This window comes from Cimex lectularius, unplaced genomic scaffold, assembly GCF_000648675.2.
Source record: "Cimex lectularius strain Harlan isolate CLEC.00 unplaced genomic scaffold, Clec_2.1 scaffold241, whole genome shotgun sequence".
Lineage (NCBI taxonomy): Eukaryota > Metazoa > Arthropoda > Insecta > Hemiptera > Cimicidae > Cimex > Cimex lectularius.
Genome location: NW_019392841.1, coordinates 436,439 through 462,716, shown reverse-complemented (window position 1 = coordinate 462,716; position 26,278 = coordinate 436,439).

Genomic DNA, 26,278 nt, shown 5'->3' with positions numbered 1-26,278 from the left:
GCAATAAATACAGGGAGGATTTTTTTCCTGAAAAGAAGGAAAAACTGGCCGACAAATTTATTGGTTTTGTCCAACGTCGGAAAATCCTGCGACAGGTCGTGAAAAAGTCAACCTTCAGAAATATTCGGGATAAAGGGCCGGTGATTTATACAACTTGGAAGTAGAATTATCAAACCGTTTTTTGTTAGAATGGTGTTAGTTTTCTTTGGGTGAGCTTTTTGGTTAAAATAAATGAGTTTGTATTGGGTTGTCCGGAAAATAATGCAGGATTTTGGTATTAAACAAAAAAAAAGAAACTAGTTACNAATGAGTAATCCTGTAAACGTAAACAGAATATTTTATATAGATTTTTTTTAATGAAAACTTAAAATCCTGCATTATTTTCCGGACAACCCAATATATTTACCGATAGTGTCTAGGGCGTTTTTATTTTTATTTTTTTATTAGGTTTCGTGGTCCGCTTGTCAAAATAAATTCTTTTCAATTAATTAAGGTTTTGGTTGAGAAAAAAAGTCAGTGTCACAAGCGGGATTCGAACCCACGACCTTGACACGTCACGATAGCTCAAGTGGTAGATTAGCGGTGTATTTAGCCGAAGGTCGTGGGTTCGAATAGCTTGTGACACTGACTTTTTTATCTCAGCCAAAACCTTAATTAATTGAAAAGGTGTTTTTAATTTTCACATTATTGTAATTTTTAACTAATGAAAAACAATATCTCTCTTTCAAATTGTCAGTCTACCCATCGATTCGTATCTCACTCTCTCTCTCGCTCTCTTTCCCTCTTTCTTTCTCTCTCTTCAGCTTTATCTATTTTTGGATATATGTCTATCTAACTACCGATCTGACTATCTAAATCACTCTGTCCCTTTTTCACCCTCTCCCACTAGCCAGCTCTCACTTTCTCTCTCCCTCTTCCTCTTACTCCCTCTCTTTCTATCTTCAAGTTAATTGTTTTAAGTGGTTTATTACTTGGTTGCGTGCTGCGTGCTAGTTGAAAAGGAGTATGCGACGTTTTAGTTAATTGACCTAATTCCCGACAACGAATTGACCGGGTTGTCCGACAGGCCTTTTGTCCTTCCCATCTCTATCTATTTTTTTTTCCATTGGCCAAAAGAAAACAACGGTCTTCAGAGATGGGAGCCATCGAGGAAGGGTAGATGATCTCAATCCTCCTTTTCTAGCATATCGGAAAAACAATTCCACGGTGCCATTGAGACTGGGTGGATATTGCACGAATGATTTGTGGGATGTTGCTTTAGAAACCATTAGGGATGAAAGGAGATAGCGAAAGGCTAAGACACGGGCCACTAGCTACAGCCCTAAAGCCTAAGTAGCCCCTTTCACACGCACCAACTAACTCGCAGAGCTCAACTACTCAACTACAAAACGTTAGTTGTATCTAACAATAATAATATGATTCAAAATACAACAGACAAAAATTTGTAAAGTTAGAAAAACAGTCGTGAAATACTGTTTTCCACTCTGTATCATGTGTTTCTCGGAGTTAAGAAGAAAAATTAACTTGAATAGGTATGTAAATAGATGGGACAAAATCAAACCAGCAAAAATATAAATCCGTTCACAATATAATTAACCATTCAGTAGATAAAATAAATTAGCCAAGAACATATTACATTGGACTAAATAAGCAAGGGCGATGCATTATGCCAATCTTGTCAAAAGTAAAGAGGTTTAGGGGAGGATTTATCCACATCTGTAATTTAATATTTTATGCCTTTCGAATAAGAATCTACAAAGTTGATGAACAGAGGAAGTAAATGAAATATGCAAGAGGTCCTAGTTCACACTCTAGAATCTTTTCTCTTATCTCTTATGTCGGGTGATAATCCTGTAGGAGATTTATTCTTTAAGGATGATTTTATGGCTAATGAAGTATTGTAAGTCCAGTATGTTAACCCACTCATTACCCCTATGTTCGAATTAAGAGCTCAGGCCCTCAGGAGATGGATGAGAGAACTTCACTGCAATTTGATATCACCTAGCATGAGTTATAAATCTTCGAATGCAGCCCGACTGTCTCGATTTATCCAAATGATTATCATCTTTTAAGCAAGAGCCATCCGTGTTGTGTTAAGCTTATCGTGTAGTCTTTGTGTTTTTCCTGTGGTCATGCTACCTTCGCCTCAATCAATTCATTTCATTCAATTTAATTAATTAAAAGGCCACTTTTTTAATGTAGTCTTTTGTGTGGTAAATGGAGCCCAAGTAGGGTGAGAGCTAGTAATCTCATTAGCTCCATTTTTGAATTATCTTTCACTGTTTTTTCTTTTTGGTGGACCAATGGTTAGATAAGTCGTTGGCGTCCATGATGGATGTAAATGATCTGGATGATGTAACCTGGTATTGGAAGCGAGCATAAAGCCTTGTGAATCAGGCAGCCACGTAGGCTGTTCAGAGTACCCTTCCTGGTTGTAGATAGTTTTTGCGACTTTCTCCATGAGTGAGCGATAGATGAGATCTCGTCGATTCTGCCTTAAGCATATACATGGATGCAGCTAGCTCATTGGTAGCAGCCCGGAAAGAGGAACCATTTCTTAAGCAGTGGCGTCACCTACTGGAAAGTTAGTTAACCAGACGCAATCACCGCAACCTCATTGTCCCAACTTGTCAGAAACCCAGACAAGGGTCATTATTCTAGTTGATTCCATGCAACTCCAGATACAATTTTATGTCACCTCGCATGAATTTAAGGCTTCGAGTATTGCCTAACTATCAGAAGAAAATAGGCAAGTGAAATTATTCATGAATTTACGGCTTCGAGAATTGCCTGACTATCAGAAGAAAATAGGTAAGTGAAATTATTATTATCATACAGGAAGGACGAACTACCCATTGGGTTTCTTGAATGAATTTCATGCCGCTAAATTTTACCAAATTAAACTCCATGGGTTGTGCGAAGAATCGAACCAAGACTTGCGTGTAAATATGTGCCTGACACCCTAACAACCGGCAATGGTGGCTCCCTACTATCAGAGATTATGACTACTTTATGATTATGACACATAACTATTCACAATTATACTAAAAAATTACAGTTTCTTTCTATCCCGATCTCTCGATCCATCCTAATCCCATTTCTCTACAGCCTAGAAGCATCCTGATTCGCCAACATTGGCTGGTTTCTAACACGTGTTCTTACATGTGACAAAACGAGTGTATACAATTCGTAAGATAATTATGCTGCAGGACGCGATTAAAAAATAATAAGTACAACATAGCAGGGGGATGTTGGTCTCGTATTTATTTTGTGAATTGGGTGCTTACAGTGTTAATGCATATTCCGCAACCGGTGGTTAAAATGCTACTCGGCCGCGAAGCAAGATTAATAAACCGACGGCAACTATTGTGGCCCGTGTGGTCAATGTGTGCATTCTGAATTGCCTCGAGTCTTAATCTACGAAATGAACACGGGTCCGCTATTAACAACCGAGGCCGTAGCGTACACCGCCATTATTTCCCCATATCCTGGACAATGCTTATGCTAATGCGGAATGCATGGCGCCGCCCGGCCCAGTGGTCACTTTAATGAAGAGTGGGTTATTAATGGGGGCTGTATCAATACTGTATACCCCGTCCACCTAATTACTCGGAGTAATGAAACCGCGAACTGGGCCATTATTGGCCAATTTTCGACGTTTTCCCTATTTCTTGCGTGAATCGGGTCCGTGAGGTGGCGCTTTCGAGCGTGGCAATAAATTTCCATTTCGACTCCCAATGTGACAGCTTTTTTACTATATATAACGAAAAACGTTTTCCTAAATTTATTCACGAAAAAAGGAATTTAAGTGGATAATAACTCCTTTAAAACAGCACTGTAAGAGAAAGGACTAGTCGGAATATCGTAATTTCTTTCCCTTATAGTTATACTTTGTTATGTTAGAATGGCTTGATCCGATTGTAATCTACATGTATAAAACAGTTCATGGCTGACCACAGACAACGTACAAACCGAACCGCTGAATTAAAGGGCTAAAATTTTGACAGTGCATTCCTATAATGACATGGATAGCTCCTAACAAAGGATTTCTTGATTCCTAAGGGAATCTCGGACAATTTTGCCATAAATAGACCGAAGTGAACTGAACAATAGAAGAATTTGAGAATCGAGAAAATTACAAAGCTATACTAGAACTCTGCATCACATTAGAAAGGTACATTAAAACAGAATCCCGCGTGGACGAAATATGTATGCAGAAATTAGAGACATACGACAATCAAGCATTAACAGAAAGTTGCCCTCAATAAATGTAGCGAATGGGACCAACCATTCCTTCAACCTCAATGTACTTTAGTGCAGTCAAATAACGATTCTGTATGGCTTGGCACATGAAGCAAAGCGTTCTCCACGACCTCTCAACATACGGTCCCGGTCTTCTGATTTTCACAAACCAAACCTACACTGATGACATAAGAGAGCCTCCCATTGTTCAAGTTTCAAGCGAGATGTTGGATAGTCGCCTTACTAATTTAGTAACTGTGAGTTTTGTGGCCCTGAAAAGGGCCGGTGTTGTTCCATCGAGACGATGGATCGAGGCCGAGACCGTGTGCATGGTGCCGTTGGTGGTGGTCTGTGACCGAATAAACCGTTGGCTGAGGTCAGGGGGACGTGAGTCGGTTGACTCCACAGAGGCCAAAGGGACTCGAGAGCAGCAGTTGGCGTTTATAGCCAAGTCGGTTGTGTTTATAAGGCGAGAATCAGGCTAATGCTGCGGGTACCATTGCTGTCGTCGACGGTGTTCCATTAGTGATTTGTGAGAGCTCGTCGGGTTGACGGGCCTGTTTTCTCTGGCCCTACTCTGGCTGCAGAGTGGAAAGCGAGAACATGCCATAAGTGGTAGTGGCAACTACAAGTGGCCACTATATAGCTCCCCCAATGGGAGAACCACTCCAAGCTGCAGCCCAATGGTGTTGTGTGGCGTGTTCTTCCATGAAGTTACCCCCACCCCCTAATTTATTCTCGGGAACATGATCACGTAACTCGATGCCTCTCTAGTAGTAAAGAACCTGATGGGGGACGACTAGAGGCAAAGCTATTCTCACGAAGCCTTCTTCAATTTAGAGGTCGCCCTTACTTTACGGACCGTTTATTGTTGATTACCTATCAAGGAAGCCTATAGATGACGGTTCCATAGTGCGATAAGATAGGTCTTAAACGGTAGTAGGCCCACTGGTAGCCCTAAACTGCTGTAGACCAATGGACAGTAGAGCGCGGCACACCCAGGATTTAGGCTATGAAACCGACGCTATATCCGTTTTTATATTGAATTTAATGACCGATATTGAAATAAATAATAATTTAGAAATTTGTAATATTAAAATCAACATTTTGAACATGGTGTAATTTCCGTTAGGCGGTTTCATACAAATATTTAAACCGACCGTTGCTTCCATTATTATTATGCAGCAAGCATTACTTGTTTTTACAGCCTACATCGAGGCATTACATTTAACAGAACAGCGAGCACGGAAGAGCAATTGTACGCCTAAGTGGGGCCATAGTTGTAATTTATCAAACGGTCATCATATACCAATTAAGAGGAGAATTTATCGCTTCAATCAATTAGACAGATATGTAAATGTTACATCGTACACGTTGCATAATGGCTCTGAACAAACGATTACCGTTTTCCTTCAAGGATTGTCGCAAAACTGTCTAAATAAAGATGGCCCGGATTCTGATTTAGTGCGTCGATTTAAGCCGGTAATCACTTAAGAAAACCACTTGATAACTCCTTGAACCTCGGTATTAAGCCCTACTTAACCTGGATTATAGCGTGGAAGAGACTAAACCCTTGAGGATTTGACCAGTAAAGGGCCACTATGGTTTACTGGGAGGATAACAGAGAGAGCTCTCGGGGCCCCTTACTTTATTTACTAAGAGATACGAGATTATTAAAAGCCGCGAGGCAATTATAAAAGGCCGAGATAACATACTACACACGATTCGGTGTTCAGATGAAAAGGGATAACGCCTTCGGGAAAATGTATCCGCATGGAAAATTTACAAATGAATGTTGTTTATACGATTATTTAGAGTTTTTCGTCTTCTTATTCTTTCCCTTATTTTGTATTTAATTGTATATCTTTCTTTGTTTAATATACGGAAACGGTTGAAATTGAACATAAACATTTAAGCATTTTTTAATTTTCATTTTTCCCTCTCATTCTCTCTCACTCCCTCTTTCTCCTTCCCTCCCTTTTTCCACACTCTCTCTCTCTTTCTCTCCCTCTCTACCAAACACAAATTCCCATCTCTCTCTGTTTTTATCCGTATATTAGTATAATTCCAGAGTTTTGTACTAAACTGGGCATTATATGCTTATGTCTTCTTCTTCTTCTTCTCTCTCACACTCTCTCTCTCTCTCTCTCTCTCTCTCTATCTATCTATCTATCTCTCTATCTATCTATCTATCTATCTATCTATCTATCTATCTCTCTATCTATCTATCTCTCTCTCTCTCTAACTCTCTCTAACTCACTCTCTCACTCTCACTCTCCCTCCCTCTCTCTCTTTCTCTATCTCTATCTATCTCCCTCTCTCTCCCCTCTCCCTCCCTCTCCCTCTTTCACATTTCACTCTCTTTTTCTCTCACTCTATCTCTCTCACTTTATATCGTTTTATTTATTTCTCTCTTACTGTACACGCTTTCCCTCACTCTATCCTCCTTTCTCATGAATTGTAAGAGAACTCGTTCGCGACTAAATTTGTGAGATTTGTTAAATAAAACGATTCACTCCTTTTCTTCTAATTTCTCTCTTTCACACTCTCATTCATCAGTATCTCTGTCTCACTATCTTTCCCTCTACCTATAATTCTGTATGTATCTTTTTCTTTTTTACTATATTCTTATATATTCTTATATTTATATATATATATATATATATATCCTTCTATTTATCTATTCATTTATATATCTATTTCTCTCGCTCTATATCTCATTTTTATATTTTGTTGTTTGGTCGTTTCAGATCATTAGCTGTTTTGGATTGTCTGACGTATTTCGGTTTTTTACATGATAATCAAAAATCGGAAAAGTTCCAATTGCAGGTACATAACCCCACCCCACAAAAGTAAAATTTATATTATTAAATTAAATAAAGCCAATAATAAACAAAAGGTTTGAAGACAATGATTAACACGAAATGGAATTTCGAAATGAAATTTCAAAATAAACTCAGCTTTATTGGAATTGAAGAAAGAAAGAAAAAGGAATTTCCGGAGCTATCAAGAACGTTGAAAAACCTGCTCCTGGACATAATCGACCAAGTGGCGAAAAATCGACAACCCCCGGGTAATAACCGGTGCATTATTTATGAAAGTGTATAAAGAAGGGTAGGTGGTGGGGGTGCGAATGTAATTTGCCGGTTGAAATTGCCGGTTTGTCGCCTATTGTACAGTAACAATACCGAATTGACTCGTTCCCCGGGTTTGTCGCGGGGATTGCCTCCAGTAATAAGGCATGGCGATAAAGATGTCTCCATCCCTCTTCTTTCTATCCTCTTTTTCCGTCCTGTCCCTCTCCTGACGGAAACATGGTTTTGAGCCGATGATGGGAGGTTTACGCTTCCGATATACAATGACATGGGTTGGAATGGGAGGCCAGAGGAACAGGCAGATAATGAGTGAATCGTTACAAAATAGAAACATATGAAAAACACACTCATAAAAAATTGTCTACTTTTCTATATTTTCCTGGGTATAATTATTTAAATGATTTTCCCTACCATCATTTTTTTTCGGTCCCTCCATTTTTCCGTCCTTCCCACGCTGTATCTCCGTCTTTTGCTCTCCCTTTCTCCCATACTACCATCATCTTATGGCAAAGCATAAATAGCATAACTATACTCTATCCTTTTTGAAAATATAGTTCCTACTCACAGTAAGTCGTTTTACAACGATCCGGATTTCGAGCCCTTAGTTCATCATCAGGTTGTAGAAGTCCTTCAAAACGACCGGATCGTGCAAAACGACTTACTGTGAATACGAACTATCTTTTTATATCTATCTATCTATATGTCCATCTATATATCTATCTATCTATTTATTTTTGTATTTCCATTTTAGTAGAGTGTTCTAAAGTTTAATGCCCATACGGCTTCACATTCACACTCACACCAGGATCTATCCACAGATCAAAAATTGCAAGTCGAGTTAAACATGCGTATCAGATACATCCTGAACCTGAAATATGACAGCAATATACATAACAAATTTTCAAAACTTAAATTTCTGAAAATTAAATTTTACTTTGATCGATTACAATCTATCATCTAAAGTTTTTAAAATTTGAATAGTTCAAAAACCAAAATATCTATATGTAAAATTTAAATACATGTCTCAGATTCATGATAGAGATGTAGGTTGGCAAAATCGCGTCTGCGAGTCGTCAAGCACAAAACCAAAACTTTTAATAAGTCATCCTCAGTAAGAGGTGTAATAACTTTTCCTAGAATCCCTTTACACAAAAACTATGTAAAAATATCAACGATTTGCGGAATAGACTTAAAATTCACGTCAATACCAAGTTATGATTGATGCTAAAAATTTACTCAAATCTTAAATCGTCTTAAATTGAAGAAGTTAAAAGAAGTTTTTTGTAGTTTTTTGATATTACTATTTAGTGACCAGAAGTTTTATTTCTAGATTTATATTGACAATTTATAATTCATGATTTGTAGTGAATTGTATTGAAAAAGTATTTTTGTTCACTAATAATATTAGTAATTTACTTTTTAATTGGTCCATTATTCTGTCAACTACAATATTTATTTCAATAGACAATTTGAAATAGAAAGAGATGTAGTTCAATGTAAAACGAATAGATGTACCATATAAAATATAAGACGAAAACAAGGTTATTAGAAATAATTAATGTTTAATGAATTAGAAGTAGAATAAACTATTAAACCATTTTATTTGACATTAGATGTAAGAATGGGACCCGAGAACAATCATGTGTGATTGATAAATAAAGTGTTAATCAACATCATCATCTCTCTACCTTTAAAAGAGTTTTAGTACACAATTCTACAGTTTTATGCCCATAAAGCTGCATATTATCTGTTTTCTTCATCTTTCTCCCTCTGTTCTCTCTCTCTCTCTCTCTCTCTCTCTCTCTCTCTCTCTCTCTCTCTCTCCCTCTCCCTCTTTCTTTCTTTTCCTGTGTTTTTTTCTGTTCTTCGTTTCATGATTGATTGTTCGTCCATTTAATCATTTCTGCAACGATTTATAACTCATTTTTTAGATGAAATTCTTTCGTCTTTTAACTTCACGTATTTATTCTCACCCTTTAATTTTCCTTTCTCTCTCCCTCCATTACACTCTTTCCCTCCCCCCCTCTCACTCTCTCTCACTTTCTCTCTCTCTCTATCTCTCTCTCAGTCTCTTTCTCTCTTTCTCTCTCTCTTTCAACATACAGTTCTTTCAATTTAAATTAAATTTCAATTCAATTCTCACTCTGTCTTTCTATTATTATACAATTTATTTTTGTTATATATTTGTATATATATATTTCCACCCATATATTTTATCACCACACTTCTACTTATCTTCTCTGTTTTTCTTTCTTATTCTTCCTCTCACACTCTATCTCCCTTCCCTCTTCTTTTTTAGCATATCACTCTCCATTTTCATCTCTATTTCTCTCGTTCTGGATTTTCTACATACTTTGTTTAATTTGACCGGACTTTTTTTACCATACTATCATTAATTGAATGTTTTTGCGGTGGTTATAACTCTAAGGGGTTTTTATCTATGTATCTTGTGTTTTATACAAATCATTTAATTAATATTCTTTGTTTAAAAAGTATTGCAAGGGGAATTAAAATAAGATATGTTGCAACAAATATAAGATTTAAATAAAACCCCGCTAAACTTATAAAAGAAGAACCAACAAATGAAAAACAACATACACAAACTTATAATAAACAATCAGTTCATCCGTTAACTTTTCAATGAATATTCTTCATGACTTGGAACTTTTGTTTGAGTTCACACGGTTAAGGAACAAGAAATTCTACCTACAGTACTAGAACTTTTGGTTTCAGACAAGTTAATTTGCGAGATTTACTACCTCCATAATTTATTTGAATTGTGTCTCCTGTGTTCACATGAATAAAGGGCCTGTTTTTTATATTAAAATGAAAATCTAGTTAGTTTATTTCCAAGATTGTACTTCATATTTACAAAAAATTTCCTGTGGCTCATCAATATTATTTTCGTTAGCAGTTATATTTCTTCTTATTAAACTTCCACTTTCGTCGTTGGAGACGTCTGGGAACCGGGAAACATCCATTCCCGTTTTGACACCGGCTTGGACGATTTGTTAAGGGGCGGTAACGGTCCCACGGGTCCGATACCGACCCCGATGTATTAACCACGTCCTGGTAAAGTCGTTCTACGAGGTGTGACCGACGATTTCCTTACCGCCCCCGCACCTCGCAACCACATCACAAAGTATTTATTACTGGTAATATCCAGCCCACACTTAACTTTTATAGTTGGCCCGTTATTGCCTCCGCCAAAACGGGCCTATTGGCCTATTGGGATTTTAACGTTCCAATGGCTTCCAGGAATTGGAATGCCGCTTTTAATTAAACAAAGCTCAATTGACTATTAAGACAATAGTGTGTTTGTTTCTACATATAATTATAAAACGGAATTTTTCTACATGAATCTTTTTTTTAAATGAAATCTATAAATCAAGACCGTAACTGTTTTGGAGCCAAATCTAATTTGGTAGAAAAACAATAGCACACACAACTCAGACAAACATTATATTCAACTTTCAATTAATTATTCTTTCCATGTAAGGTCTTGGTTGAAAGAAAAAGTCAGTGTCACGAGCGGGATTCGAACCCACGACCTTCGGCTAAATACGCCGCTACTCTACCACGAGCTATCGTGACTTCAATCCTCTCGGGCACCAACTCTCCGTCTCAACCTATTACCGTTGAAAGATGTAACTTGGTCTATTGGCCACTAAAACGTAAATAAATTAATATTTAATACGTAAATAGAAGTATCACTTCACTAAACAGCTCCCCGTGGCCACTTCATAGGTCGCTGAGAATCCAATCCGATTACACGACATTTGAAAATGGCAAAAAAGAGGGAAGGATCGAACGATTGTAGGTTGAGTTGGTGTCCGAGAGGATCGAAGTAACGATGCTCACGCTTTTTTATCTCATCCAAGACCTTAGAAAGAATAATTAAGCGATTGAAAGAATTAACTTGGTCAATTGACTACAAAAACATAAATGAATTTATATTCATCTACCATACCTTTATTTAATATATTAATTTTACTTTTTACAAAAGTTTTATCTTGTTTAACTAGTCAGTAAATTAATAGTTTAAAACGATAGCAGTGGCAAAATAGATTTTAACACTTTAAATAAACCGTCGTAAATGTAAGCAAGTAAGCGCTGGGAGTATGACGCGGTTTTGTAGTCATTAGAGGGTAAATTAAATACTAAACAACGCGACGTCAAGTAGAATTTTAAAAGGGGGCTTTTGAACGACTTGAGAGGCTCAAAAGGTCGGTGAGGGTTGGGGTTTGTACGAATCCACCGAGAATTCCTAGCAATCTGTTTTCAGACGCTTTTATATCTCATTCTCACCGTGAAGACAAATAAGTTTTACTTCTCTCTTAGACAGAAACGTAATTAATTTCCCTGTTCCATCGAGTTGCCTCTCTCTTTTTTAACGACAAGTTTTGCACGGTGTGTCTTTGGAGAATACCATAAACGAACAATTGGGGTGAATCTAAAGGATTTCTTTTGTATCCTTTCTTTTTAAATTACAATCTGTTACACACAAAACATCACTGTTATAACCATTCTAATTAATATTTTATTTCTTGAATACAAAATTTTACGTCAATTATACTTGTACATAGCCTTAGTTTTAGTTAAAATACGTTGGGTACGGTAGAAATTATAAATATATATTCATTGATATACAGATCAATTAAACTTTCGTTGTTCCTCTCTTTCTCACTCTCTCTCGCTCTCTCTCTTTCTCCCTCACTCCATCTTTCTCCCTCGCTATCTTGATCGCTCTCTCTCACTCCCTCTCATCCACTCTTTCAGTTGTTCTCTCTCTATCCTCTCTTTCATTTTTTCAGTTGTTTTCTCTCTCACTCTCACTAACTCTCTCTTACTTTCTCCCTCACCCCTCTCTTTCTCCCTTTTTCTCTCTCCTTTATTTCACTCTTTCAGTTGTTCTCTCTCTCTCTCTCTCTCTCTCTCTCTCTCTCTCTCTCTCTCTCTCTCTCTCTCTCTCTCATCTCTGTCACTCTTTCAGTTGTTCTCTCTCTATATTTTTTCATACCTCTTTCTTCCTCAAATTCTCACTTCTGCACTTCTCACTCTCTCTCCTTTCNTATATATCACTCTCTCTTGCTCCCTCTCTCTCTCTCTTTCAATCTTTAAGTTGTTCTCTCACTCTTCTCTTTCACTCGTTCAGTTGTTCTCTCTCTCTATTTCTTTCTCACCTCTCTTTCTTCCTCATTCCCTCATTTCGGCTCTCTCTCTCTCTCTCTCTCTCTCATAATAAAACCGTCAAAAATTAAATCACTATGAAATATGCTTAATAAAACGGTTTGTACGGAGAGAGTTGAGAACGTCAGAACTTTATTGTAGATTTTCCCCTTGGGCGGAGGGAAAAAATTGAGTCCGCCCCGACGAATCACGTACCTTCATATATCCATCCGCCACTTGACTACTGGTCATCCCGTTGTAATAATTCAAACGTCAACGGCCTCACTCTGTTTATAATTCTGAGGGTGGATGGTTCTAAAGACCGTTTTTTTTTACTTTCACACCCGGTCCGTTATTGCGCCCAAGGCTATTATTTATTTGCAATTGAATTTCCCCCTTAGTTTTTCTTTCACGCTTTTCCAGGTCAATTGGGTTATTTGTTTTTGTTTTAAATATTTATTACAAGGCAAGGCCAATTGCTGATTTCATGGAAATGGGCCAATGTTTTTAACCTATCAAGGTATTTCAGGAGAGATAATACTGTAATGTAATTATATTTTTAAAACCTATTTTAGTAACGGTCTTTTTTGTTGACATAGGAAACTAATTAGAAAATGATAGATATTGATTGATTCACAGCAAATTTTGTAAAAGGACGGAATAAAAATGGTTACGTTATTGAAAGAACAAAACAGTTCGTGAGGCAGAAACAGGAAATTAGAATAAAAATTAGAGGAGAAAAGAGTTACATAAAAAGAGAACGAGAGAAAGGGAGGGAATGTTAGGAGAAAGTTGTGGAGTGATAAAAGGAGAAAAAGAGTTAGACAGAGAGTGAGTGAGTGAGTGAGTGAGTGAGTGAGTGAGTGAGTGAGAGAGAGAGAGAGAATATATCTTCAGAGATTACAGAAGAGAGTGAGAATGTGTAAGATTGAAGAAGATAGGTTGAATAAATAATTAGGATAAATGAAAGATCACAAATAGAAAGAGGGTGAGAGATTCAAAGAAAATAGGAGAGCGATTGGGAAAAATAAATGAAAAGAAAAAAGAAAAGAAAAATAATAGGAGGAATAGACATTGTGGGAGAAAGAAAGAGCGAGTGAACGTTGGAGTGAGAAAAAATATGTTGAAAAAAGTAGATACTGCTCAGTATTGGTATAAGATAATAGTAGTAAAAAAACAATATTACTGATAAAGAAAGAGGGAGGAAGAGAGATTGAGGGAAAAAGAAAGGGTATGACAAAAGTAGATAATGTATTGCCATAAAACAATAGTAGTATGTAGTAAAAAACAATATTAGGGATAAAGAGAGAATGAGAGAGGAAAACGAAAGGGAGAGTGGGAGAGAGAGAGAAAAAAAAGATGATGAAGAAAGGAGATAATGCTCAGTAGAAAAGAGAGAGAGAGAGAGAGAGAGAGAGAGAAATAAGGTATGAAAAAGTAGATAATGCTCAGTATTGGCATAAGACAACAGTGCTTTGAAGTTAAAAAAATTTACATATAAAGATAGAGAGAGGAAAAGAGACTGAGGGAGAAAGAAAGCGAGAGAGAAATAAGGTATGAAAAAGTAGATAATGCTCAGTATTGGCATAAGACAACACTGCTTTGAAGTTAAAAAAATTTACATATAAAGATAGAGAGAGGAAAAGAGACTGAGGGAGAAAGAAAGCGAGAGAGAAATAAGGTATGAAAAAGTAGATAATGCTCAGTATTGGCATAAGACAACAGTACTTTGAAGTTAAAAAAAAAATGACATATAAAGATAGAGAGAGGAAGAGAGACTGAGGGGGAAAAAAGATGATAAAAACGTAGATAATGCTCAGTATTGGCATAAGACAATATTATTGTTGTATGAAGTTATGAAGAGATGATAGGAGAGAAATTGTGTACGGAACATTGATTGAAACGAGAAATTCGATTTTTTTCAGAAAAAGAATTCTTATAATTATTTTTTCGGTTGAAATGTGCCAGAAAAAATGTACAAACAATTTTTCGTATTATTCCAAATAATTCCTATACACCTAAGTAGGATTAAGTGTTTTAAGTACACTTGGTCCTTCTATATAAGTAAAACTAAGAATTCAATTGTCAATCGCTTCACCCAAGATGGGGGTCCGGAGGCCATCGGCGTTCAGTCGGCGTGGTCGACTATCAGGAATTGTTGAGTTAGGTTACTAAACGAATGGTATGTCCGGTGAGTGAAGATTTTTTGAATCTCGATTTGATGGCGTGGGAAACATAAGGGATACTGGTATGGTAAATGGTACGATTGGGCACTTGGAAAGGAGCTTTTGCATTACGCGGAAGGTTGTCGACTGGAAGGATTGGATTGGAGCTCCACATTTCCATACAGTAAGTCCATTTTGGTTCAAGTAATCTGATATAGATAAGTCTTTTATCCCTTAACAATAAAAGACTATTGTACAACACACTACTCAAACTGACTTTTCCCTTTCCTATATTGATCATGCCATACTATTGTGAATTTCAGGCAATTTATATGTTTCTATTACTGATACTGCTGTTTTAAATGAAAAAGAGAAAATACAATTCATATTCTCGTACTGTTCTCTCATAAAATTACTTGCTCATTACTTTTGCCAAGATTACCCTTTCTCTGTCTACCTGTCGGATTTAATTATATTTTAATATTTAGACTGGTACACAAATTAAAAATACATTTTAAAAATGACGCAAATCGGAGCGTGATAAATATTTCATTTTGTTGAGCTTATATTACTCATAATTGCGTTCAATATTACTGTACGCTTTTCGATTCGAAACTCTGCTTAAAAGGAGAGATAATTAGTACTGAAATAAGTTTAACTGAAAGAAGAAATGAGAGAAAGGAATAGAAAACCAGAAATGTACTAATCAGCAATTAGCGAGCCCTTCCTGCCTGCAAAGGGGCTGATTGTCGAATAGGTGAAGACAAATAAAACCTGACTTGAGTGAAGTTGGATTTTAGAGGAAGGGAGTTAGCCGGCGTTGCCCTTTTCTGAAAAGAGAACTTCGTCGACGACAACTTCTGCCTTTTAATTGTCCAGGGGACCGACGGTTCTATTGGGCCCACTAGCAACTTACATTCGGGGATTTTTCCCATCCCACCTTCTCTTACTTGGCTTTTCTTTTAGTTGTAAACCTTGTCGACTTCAGAACGGTTCATATTTATTTTTATAATAATAAAGTTATTGTATTCCATAATTATAATGTAATAATTATATTCCAACCAAAACCTAACCGCAAAAAAGAGCCAATTTTCAGATCCCTTTCAAAAAATTGCTTAACAAGGTGATACTACATTGTGGCCAACCTCACTGCACTCCTACTTTTATAAGCAAACTGTTTTTTTAATTATTTTTATTGTTTAACGCTTGGAAACTGAATGAGGATTAAAACATCTGTGTTTAAACAGGAGAGGCAGATGAAGGGATGGTACTACCGTTCATCATGGTAGAGAACTCACAAGAAAAGAAAAAAGTTCCAGACTCCTCATTGCTCATTCAGAAACTCGCATTATGGGAAATGTAGATATCACTGCTTTGAAAGGATGAGTTTTTGGGACGGAGTCTGGAACTTTTATCTTTTCTTTTGAATTCTCTCATGTTTTGGACTAAAAAAAATGGATTTAGCCAGTGTAGATATCATTAAATGGATAAGCTAATTTTTTTGGAGAGGGTCTGGAAATTAGCCTCTCTTTGTCAATTTATTAACTTCTCTCTTAATTCATCAGATTTTATAGAGCTTATTGAAATAGTGAACATTACCTATTTTTATCTTCATCTCTCACTCTCTATCTATCTATCCAATTAACTCTCCCTCCCGTTTCATTTTTCCTATAAGTCCTCTATTTTCTTTCATCCGTCGCTAAATACACTTTTCCTTTACTCATTTTCTCCTTGTACAACTTCATTCTCTCTTTCTCTCTCTATCTTTCTCTCTCTCTCTCTCTCTCTTTCTCTTTCTCTCTCTGTCTGTCTGTCTGTCTCTGTCTCTCTCTCTCTCTCTCTCTCTCTCTCTCTCTCTTTTTTCAATCTCTTTCTCAAATTTCTTACTCTTTATCTCTTTTTCATGTTACTCTCATACCCTTTCATTCTTCAATCACTCTCTTTCTCTCACTCCTCTCTCTCTACTCTCTCCTTTCAGTCTCTTTCTCACATTCTCACTCTTTCTCTTTTTGCAGTTTACTCTCATTCTCTTTCATTCTCCACTCACTCTCTTTCTCTCACTCCTCTCTCTCTCTCTGCCTTTCTCTCTCTCTCTCTCTCTCTCTCTCTCTCTCTCACTCTCTCTCTGTTTATCTCATTCCCTAACTTTCTCTCTCTGTTCTCTCTAATCTGTCTCTTTCTGATATTTCTTACTCTTTATCTGTTTTTCATGTACTCTCATTCTCTTTCATTCTCGACACACTCTCTTTCTCTCACTCCTATCCCTCTCTCTCTCTCTCTCATTCTCTCATTTTGTCTCTACTCTCTCCTTTCAGTCTCTTTCTCACATTTCTCACACTTTTTTTTTCATGTTAGTCTTATTCTCTTTCTTTCTTCAATCTCTCTCTTTCTCTCACTCCTCTCTCTCTCTACTCTCTCCTTTCAGTCTCTTTCTCACGTTCTCACTCTTTCTCTTTTTGCAGTTTACTCTCATTCTCTTTCATTCTCCTCTCACTCACTCTCGCTCTCTCTCTCTCTCTCTCTCTCTCTCTCTCTCTCTCTCTCTCTCTCTCTCTCTTTCTCCTTCATTCATCCATTTATCCATAACAATTGCCAACAATTATCCTATGAAATAGTTTACATAATTCTAACTAAACAATAAAATATTAATTTACATGGATCATTAGAAGATGAGGCCAACTGTGCGAGAAACGTTTGTAACGTTAATGAACATTAATTTGATTTCGCTTCAAAGTCTTTCCGTGGTATCGCACCCTTTTACAAGATTATGATGTAATTATCGATCTGCCAGTTTGACGTTGACTAATGCACCCCGGTGAAACGTAGACGTTTAACAATTTATAACAACCCTTCACCCCGTTGAGCCAGCAACATAATTAGTTATAAAATTGAGCATAAATGCCACATTTATCACTAATTACCCCTTGGGCTATGGTATTGTACACTACATAAGGAAGCTGATTCTTCAGTATTTACGAGATCGTACATTCATGGATTATTCTTGTGCTAAATTTTACCGATGTACATCCTCTCAACCTCCTTACTTACTCGGGTCGTTAATATCAATTTACATCACGGTGGATGGGAACAATCATTTATATAAGGAATATTTTAAGGGGAAGGATATTTCGTCAGGTAAAGAACACTCGTTAACCCGTTCCGCTTAGAACCACGAGGATCAATTTGTAATTATTCTTCTCATCGCTCGTTGGACCGGATTTCATTTTTATCCTTCTCGTTAGTAATGAGAGGGTTTTCAATTTCATTTCTTTGAACATTTTTGAAGAGTAAATTGAAAAGCTTCAATTCAATTTGAAGTATGAACAAATTATCATCTAATTGTCCAATTTGTCCGGGCAATACCAAAAAAAGATTTTTACTTTCTATATTCCATTTTTATGTTATAACAGTTAAATAAAGGGAATGTACGATGTTGGCTATGTAAAATGTAACCACAATTAAATTACAAACAGCAGCATGTAATCATTTTCCGTGAATGCATGCGAACAAATAAATTACTGAATAACTCTCTTATGTCAATCAATAACCCACTCTCACTTTCAGTGAAACTCTATCACACACACTCACTTTCTCTATTTCTCTGATGCACTTTTTGTTAATTCATATCTTCTATAACATGACCTCATTATTTAACCTATCTACTCTGCATCTATCTTCCAGACTAAACACTTTTCTGTCTTTATGCTCGGTGTTCGGCTACTCATGTCACAAACTTTGCCAGGAGATTCTACATTTAAAAAGGAACGAAAAAGTTCTAATTCACTATGGTCGGAATCTCAACAGTTGGGGAGTTATTTCACTTTTTCTTATTTTTAAGATTTCACATCACCATTATCATCGTTTATTTGAAGCAAGCACGAGAAATCTGAAAAATCATAACGAGAACTGCTGAGATTCAGACCGTAGTTAATTAGGACCTTTTGGTTCCATTTTAAATGTAGAATCTAAGGGCAAAGTTTGTAACACGAGTAACCGAAATATTATCTATCCTGCTCTAACATTCTCTCTCTCTCTCTCTTTCTCTCTCTCCACTCGATAATTGTCAGAGGTCGATCGCGACCTAAATTTGTGATTTTTTTTAAATAAAACGATATTCATTCATTCTCTCTCTCTCTCTCTTCAACTTTACGATCTCTCTATCATCTATCTATCTACCTAACTATCTATCTATCCAAGTAATCTATCTATCTATCTACCTATGTATTCTATAAGCCGGGAACACACTTACCTGATACAACGCTATGCGATGCTACCCGACGCTTGCCACGTTTTGGTGGGATGTGCACATCTATGCGAAGTCAAGTGCACGTCACGTACAGTCACACAGCGTGTATCACAAATCAGTATCGCAATCGCAACGCCTCTTTTGTTCTTAATGTATTATTTTGAGCAAAACCTTGTAATAAATTGTTAGTTAAATTTTATGAGCTCAACCATGTAATAAATTGTTTGTTAAACTTAATTGTTTTAAATAAAGTTATCCCGGTGTTTTGATAAATTTTCTGCCTAACCATCATAATTAAATAATTTTTATAAAAACTAATGAATTTTTGATCTCAGTTAATTTGGTTTATATTAAAATAAGTATGTTGTAATATAAATATTGATATAACGGCAATGATACATGTATTATGAATAAAATTATGAGTGTCCTTTTGTCTTCGACTGTACTCCATCCGACCCGACGAAAATCTGGACGGTGGGAATCGCATAGCGTGGAGTAGGGTAGCATAGCATAAGCATAGCATCGGGCAGATGTGCACGGGGGTAAAACTTATGGAAAATTGGACTTTAGATTTGCGTCGGGTAAGTTTGTTCCCGGCTATACGCTTTGTTTCATGACCTAATTCTCTTGAATTCCGGCAATGAATATTGTGAAGAGGGTAACTTCGATGCTTCTCTGAAATAACCAGACAACTGTGCGATACCACGTTAAATATGATGGGCATTATTTTACCAAGTTTATGGGATAGTTATGGTAGACCACATTCAACATAATAAGGCAATAGGTAAGTTCATAAGAAAACGTGACAGGAACGTGACAGGATGTAATTTGGAGAGAATTAGGTGTAATTTCATAATGGGCAAGGAGGGACTGGGGTAAATGGTTGGATGTTAGAATGATCAAATTATACCAAATTTTCTCGTTCTCTCTCTCACTCTCTCTCTCTTTTTCTCTCACTTTTTCGTATTTCGCTATAATATTATTTGCATATTGTTCTGCCGCTACATCTTTAATGCACTATGCCTTTATACCACCAGCCAGAGTTCATTTCATTCTCTTCCATCAGTGTATACATCAAGAATAAGGAACCTAAGATACTTATTTGTGTTGCTCGAAAAGCGGTGCGAGAGCAGGTTGAACATTTCCTAGTATGAATATTTTACAATGTTTAAGGTTCCATTGTGTAATGATGATCCATATTCAACTTTATCAGTTTTTATAAAAGTCCAAATGAAAACGTGACAGCATTTTGTCCAACAGTTGGGTTTGGAAAAAATTAGAGAGAATTGCAGTATAACCTTTGGCCAAGGAGGGATTAGTGTAACCTAGCAATTTCATCGATTTTAACTTGGTACCTTGATGCCGAAACGAACCGGTACAAACGTTAACTCAATTAAATTGATTACCATCGCAACGCACCACTGTGAAAATGGGATTATGCGGATCGGATGATCACGTGCTAAAACCCACCACATAAGACTAACAAGTCGATGTTGTTAATTTTAATCAACTTTCAAAACTGCTATCAAAAGGCATTCATTTCTATCTCTTTTCAAATTAGAAAATAATTCGCAAATTAATTATGAATGACTATTGGTATTTGGATTTTAGCTTTTGTCAATCCAGTAGTGTGCAAATAAATTTAAACTTTGCCATTACTTTTGTTTTTATAGTAACAAATGTTTAATGAAAATTGTCCAAACCGTTAATCTCTAGGGTTTTTTAGTTTTTGTAGACTTCTGACAATGTAAATATCAGGTTTGTCTCTTGGCCGGTAGTTCACTTCCTTCCGACCCCCTCCAATCGATCCTCTTGACTTTAACTTCCGTTTAATACTCTTAAAAAAGAAAATTTAAGAAAGAAAAACTTAAACCTTTTGTGAAGTATGACGCAAATGATTTGCCAGCTACAATTACAACTGGTTTTTTCCCAACTATTTACACCCTACGACTAGCAATTCATTAATATGCATTGCTTGCAGGTATTACACATAATGATTTTGACATGTATGAAAATAACAATATGAAATCCAACGAAAGCCGGGAACACACTCGATGCAACGCCATGCTACTCGATGCTACCAGACGCAAATCCAAAGTCCATTTTTCCATAAGATACCCCCGTGCACATCTGTCCGATGCCACGCAATGCTACCCTTCTCTACGCTCTGCGATCCCCACTGTCCAGATTTTCGTCGGGTCGCATCGAGTACAGTCGAAGACAAAAGAACCGGACACTCATACTTTTATTCAAACTACATGTATTATTGCCGTTATATCAATATTTATATTACAACATACTTATTTTAATATAAACCAAATTCATTGATGAGATCAAAAATTCATTAGTTTTTGTTTTATAAAATTAATTTTAATGGTTATAATGAATTTAATTAATAACTAACTAACAATTTATTACACGGTTTTACTCATAAAATTTAACTCACAAGTTATTTCATGGCTTTGCTTATAAAATTAAATTATTTTCGTCAAGTAGCTTCAGAACAGGATACTCATATTTGTAGTTAATTTCAAATTATGTCTATGCAATTTTGTCGTTATATAATTACAATATTCCTATTTTAATGTAATCCAAATTAAACGAGATCAAAAATTCATAAGTTTTTATAGAAATTATTTAATTATGATGGTTAGGCAAATTTATCAAAACACCGGAATAACTCTATTTAAAACAATTAAGTTTAACATACAATTTATTACATGGCTGTGCTCATAAAATTTAATTAACAATTTATTACAAGGTTTTGCTCAAAATAGTGCATTAAGAATAAAAGTGGCGTTGCGATTGTGATACTGATTTGTGATACACGCTGTGTGACTGACGTGACGTGCGCTTGACTTCCCAGAGATGTGCACACCCTACCAAACGTGGCAAGGCGAGTTCATGGGGTAAGTATGTTCCCGGCTTTATAATTTTTTGAAAACCATTTTGCTCACTCCACAGCAACTTTATTGAAGTCCGACACAAGTCTTGGACAATCGTTCAGAAGTGGTATCTTAAGCCCATAACATGATTCTGCTGTCGGAGTATCACAAGGAAGTGTCATAGGTTCAATCCTCATCAAATTATACACGGTTGGAATTCAGTAGCATGATGTCAACATAGAGAGCGTACTAATTAAGTAGTGACTAGACTAATAAGAATAGTTTTAGTTTGAAATTCACGAAAGATTTAATGGGTAAAATGGACAATCCAGTGTATACTGAAGATAGGTAGGGGACGCCATTGATCCGAAGCTACCTATTAGTAAGAAAAGTTCCTTTGTAAACGTCGGACGTTTAGATAAACGTTGTTTGATTTCTCAGAAATCGCACATTGATGATGGCAAAATGCCGAATATTCCTGACAGACTAGCCCAACAGACCAAAATGATCGTTTAGAATCAAATTTTATCAATGTGATATGTAGGTAGATTGTGCGAGAGAGCGAAAGATGGATAAGCAGAAAAATTTAGAAAAAATTTAGAGGTTAAACACTAATAGACATGTAATTTAGAGTGGAATATGATCTACCTGTATAAAGTTCATTACAGTTTGTGGTCCGATTGACCAATTAACTTTTTTCAATTAATCATTCTTTATGAAAGGTATTGGTTGAGATAAAAACGTCAGTGTCACGAGTGGGATTCGAACCCACGATCTTCGGCTAAATACGCTGCTGCTCTACCAATTAAGATACCGTGAAAAATGGCAAGAAGGAGGGAAAATTCGAGATGTGCGGTTGAGATGGGAAATTAGTGCCCGAGCGGATCGAAGTCACGATAGCTCAAGTGGTAGAGCAGAGGCGTATTTAGCCGAAGATCGTGGGTTCGAATCCCGCTCTTGACACTGACTTTTTTATCTCAACCAATACCTTTCATAAAGATTAATTAATTGAAACTAGTATAAAATATAGAACTAGACTACTATAAGACTTTTTATAACCGATTAGGTTCTTGGTTGTTTTATGGAGATATTAATAAAATAATTACCTGCTTAACTGATATAAAATCAACTTTTTTACCTACTCCGAAGGAAAATATTGATAAATATGTATTTCACTGTTTAACATTTGATATCTCTTTATAATAAATTAACCTGTTGTAATAACGCCAACTAAGTACAACGATGTAATTTGAAAAACAGATAATTATTAAAGGGGGAAAAATGAAATCTCGTTCGCTCTCCATTGAACAGGATAATTACAAATTTATCCTCGGGTTATAAGAGGGATGGTAGGGGGTTTAAAGAGGTGCTTAACGACGTCATTCAGGAAGAAATGGGCTATGCAAAGTAAGCCCCAGGCGGTTCATAAGTGTCAGAAACAAAAGCCAGTCCGGGGTGCGAGCGAATCTATATAGAGGTGTGTTAAGAGTTTCGAAGATCATTCACCAACTTTATGATAAATGAGAATTACGTAAAGTTAAAGGAGTCACGGTTGGCAGCGATGAGGGCAACGATATACCACTCTTCCATGCTCGAGCCAATTTTCCCACCTTTGAAATTGGCTTAGCCTCTTACATCAGTCATGGCAACTCTCTAAAATTCCATTTTACTATGATACAAAAATTCTCCATGTTCTTTCATCCAACCTTCCTGTCCTAATAACACACTGCTCCTATTCGAGTATACTTTGCACGCAGGTGTAGGCTGAGCTCGATCGGTGGCTTTTACCGTAGGAAGTATCCTAGGGGGTGTTAGCAATTCCACTTTAAACAGCGGATCAGGTAGTTTCTATGCTAGGGTAGCCCCACTACTCAGGGAGATAGAGTGGCTTTCTCTATCTAGGGAGTGCGTGGGAAAGCAGGCTGATGTATTTCGGTCTAGGTAGGCAGCCCTTTGCGCGCGGCATACGGTTTGATGCTGAATGCGGACCCGACCACTCGGAATGGGCAAGCGCAGAGCGAGATCGGTCTGTCTTGGCCCCTCGGGGTTGGGACAGCCTCTACACCAATGCTGCGGCTGTAACACCCATCTGTCGTATGCGGAGGTGCGTCAGCTCTCATCTTGAGAATCCAAACGTCCGATAAGGCCTGAACGTCTAGGTGCGGACGTTAAAGAACCTCATTGTCCTTCCTTCCAACCGAGAAGCATGCAGGAACCTAATGTCCTAATAATACACGAGGCCTTACTTTTCTTTCCAACACTAAAAAATCCCTCACACCAGGGCCATTGCGAATTCCACGCCAAATGGTGACAAATGAGAAGCACCCCTTTTCTTGATAGGAGAAAATATCTACAGTAGAGTAGGAAAACCCGTCACATTACCAGTACAGTTCAATAAACTTCATCCGAGGATTCAAAAGACAGAGTCTGTCAGCGATGCTCAGGAGGGATGACGTTCAACACGTCCTGACAGTTACTGGCCCATTTTCTCTAGGAAAAACAACAGGCTTTAAATAATTCGGTGAGCTCGCTTTGTTATCGTAGAGCTTCTTCTTTCGAGTCTGCACCCGTAACTAGATCATCGATATACATTTGATCCATGATGGCGTGGGATGCGAGGGTGTAATTTTTCCTTCATCGATTACAAGTTGTTGCATCACTCATTGGGCCAGAAAAGGACAAGAGGAAACTACATAATTTACAGTGTTCATCTGTTATTCTTGGACAGGCTCGACTGCAGAAAATAAATTATGCACATTCCGCTAGAAACTATAGTTACGCTAAATAAACAATAAATTGTTATGACTCTCTATCGTTGTACCTTTCGGTACATAGCACGCGGAAGATGATAATGAAATGCATCTTGCTTTGTTTATCAAATATTTAAAAGTAAATTGATCTGTTTATTATTTTGATTATTACTCCTTAATGTGTAGTGTTTAGTGACCGTTAGTCAATGATTATTCGGAGATCGTGAGCTGCGGTCTGGTGTGACATAGGTTTCAAAAAACATTTCTTTATCGTACCAACGTTTCGATCTTTTACAAACACATGTATGATGTGAAAAAATCAATTTATCCACTGCTAGAAATTTTATATTAAAAGGAATGAATTTATAAAATGCTAGAATTTTTTTTCAATCGAATCTTTCTAGCATTGTGTAAATTCACTTTTTTCCACATCCTACATGTATTTGTTAAATGTAAACAATGTTTGTAAATCCCAGGCCCTGAAGATGATCTCAATAAAGATCGAAACGTTGGCACGATAAAGAAAATGTTTTTCTGAAACCTACGTCACACCAGACCGCATCTCACGATTTCCGAATAATCATAGACTAACGGTCACTAACCAACAAATAAATTAATTAATTCAAACATACGAGGAATAGGCTTTGAGTGGCTATGTTTAAGTTCGAAATAATATGGGATTGGTGTTTTATGCATAGCTAAGTTTTTGTCAACATAAACCGCTAAGTATTTGACATTTTTGTTCAATTAAAACTAATCTGCGCGAAGTATTTAATGTATGGGGTGCTGGAGGTGAGAACAAACTTAGGATTTGTGTTATTGTTGATTTGTGTCCATTTTTTTAGTCCGATTCCTTTAGTTTTGCTGCGGTGTTATTTGCATATAGTGTCAGTTAAATTTTGGTTTTGATTTTTCGCCTGGTATGGGAAAGTTCAAAAGAAGGAATATCAGCTTGAATTTGTGTTTTAACCGATTATGTTTACATTCGACTTCGAATGTCCTAGTTTTGAAGTAGTTAAATAAAAAATGCATCAAACATTTTGTGAAATTATATAATTCTAATTTATATAACAAATCAAACCTAATTTCTCATTCAGATACATATATGATAGAATTCTGTAATCATGATCATTTCTAAATTTTAAAAACCTCTGAACCACACATCTACAGATACATGAGGTTTCTTCCTGTGATGCCCACAATCCTCAAAAGGCTCATTTTGAAAGCTTAATGCTATCCTATACTCAAATAAACTCGTTCCTTATCAACATTTCAGATATAGGTAGGTAGATAGATGCTGTTTATGTACTCCAAAAGAAAATAAACCGAATATACCGTTACTTTAATATCATTTTAACCTATTTTTTATCGAAAAGATCGAAACGTTGGCACGATAAAGAAAATGTTTTTCTGAAACCTACGTCACACCAGACCGCATCTCACGATTTCCGAATAACTCTTTAAGACACTTAGAACTCAAAGAAATTGAAATAACGTTTAAGATAGAAAGTCAGGGAAGAGACAAGGAGTTTACGAGTACGTACGAGTTTATGACCCCTTTATGCAAAGATATGCGAGCGTTTCCCAGGTCCTCGGCCCGATTCTATGCTCAGTATATACTTCTGATATCCTGCAGTTCACCATACTATCTAGACAGACCTATTTTTACTTGATTATATGTTTAAAAAAAATTGAAAATCAAACTCACACCCTAAAATTCAAACCA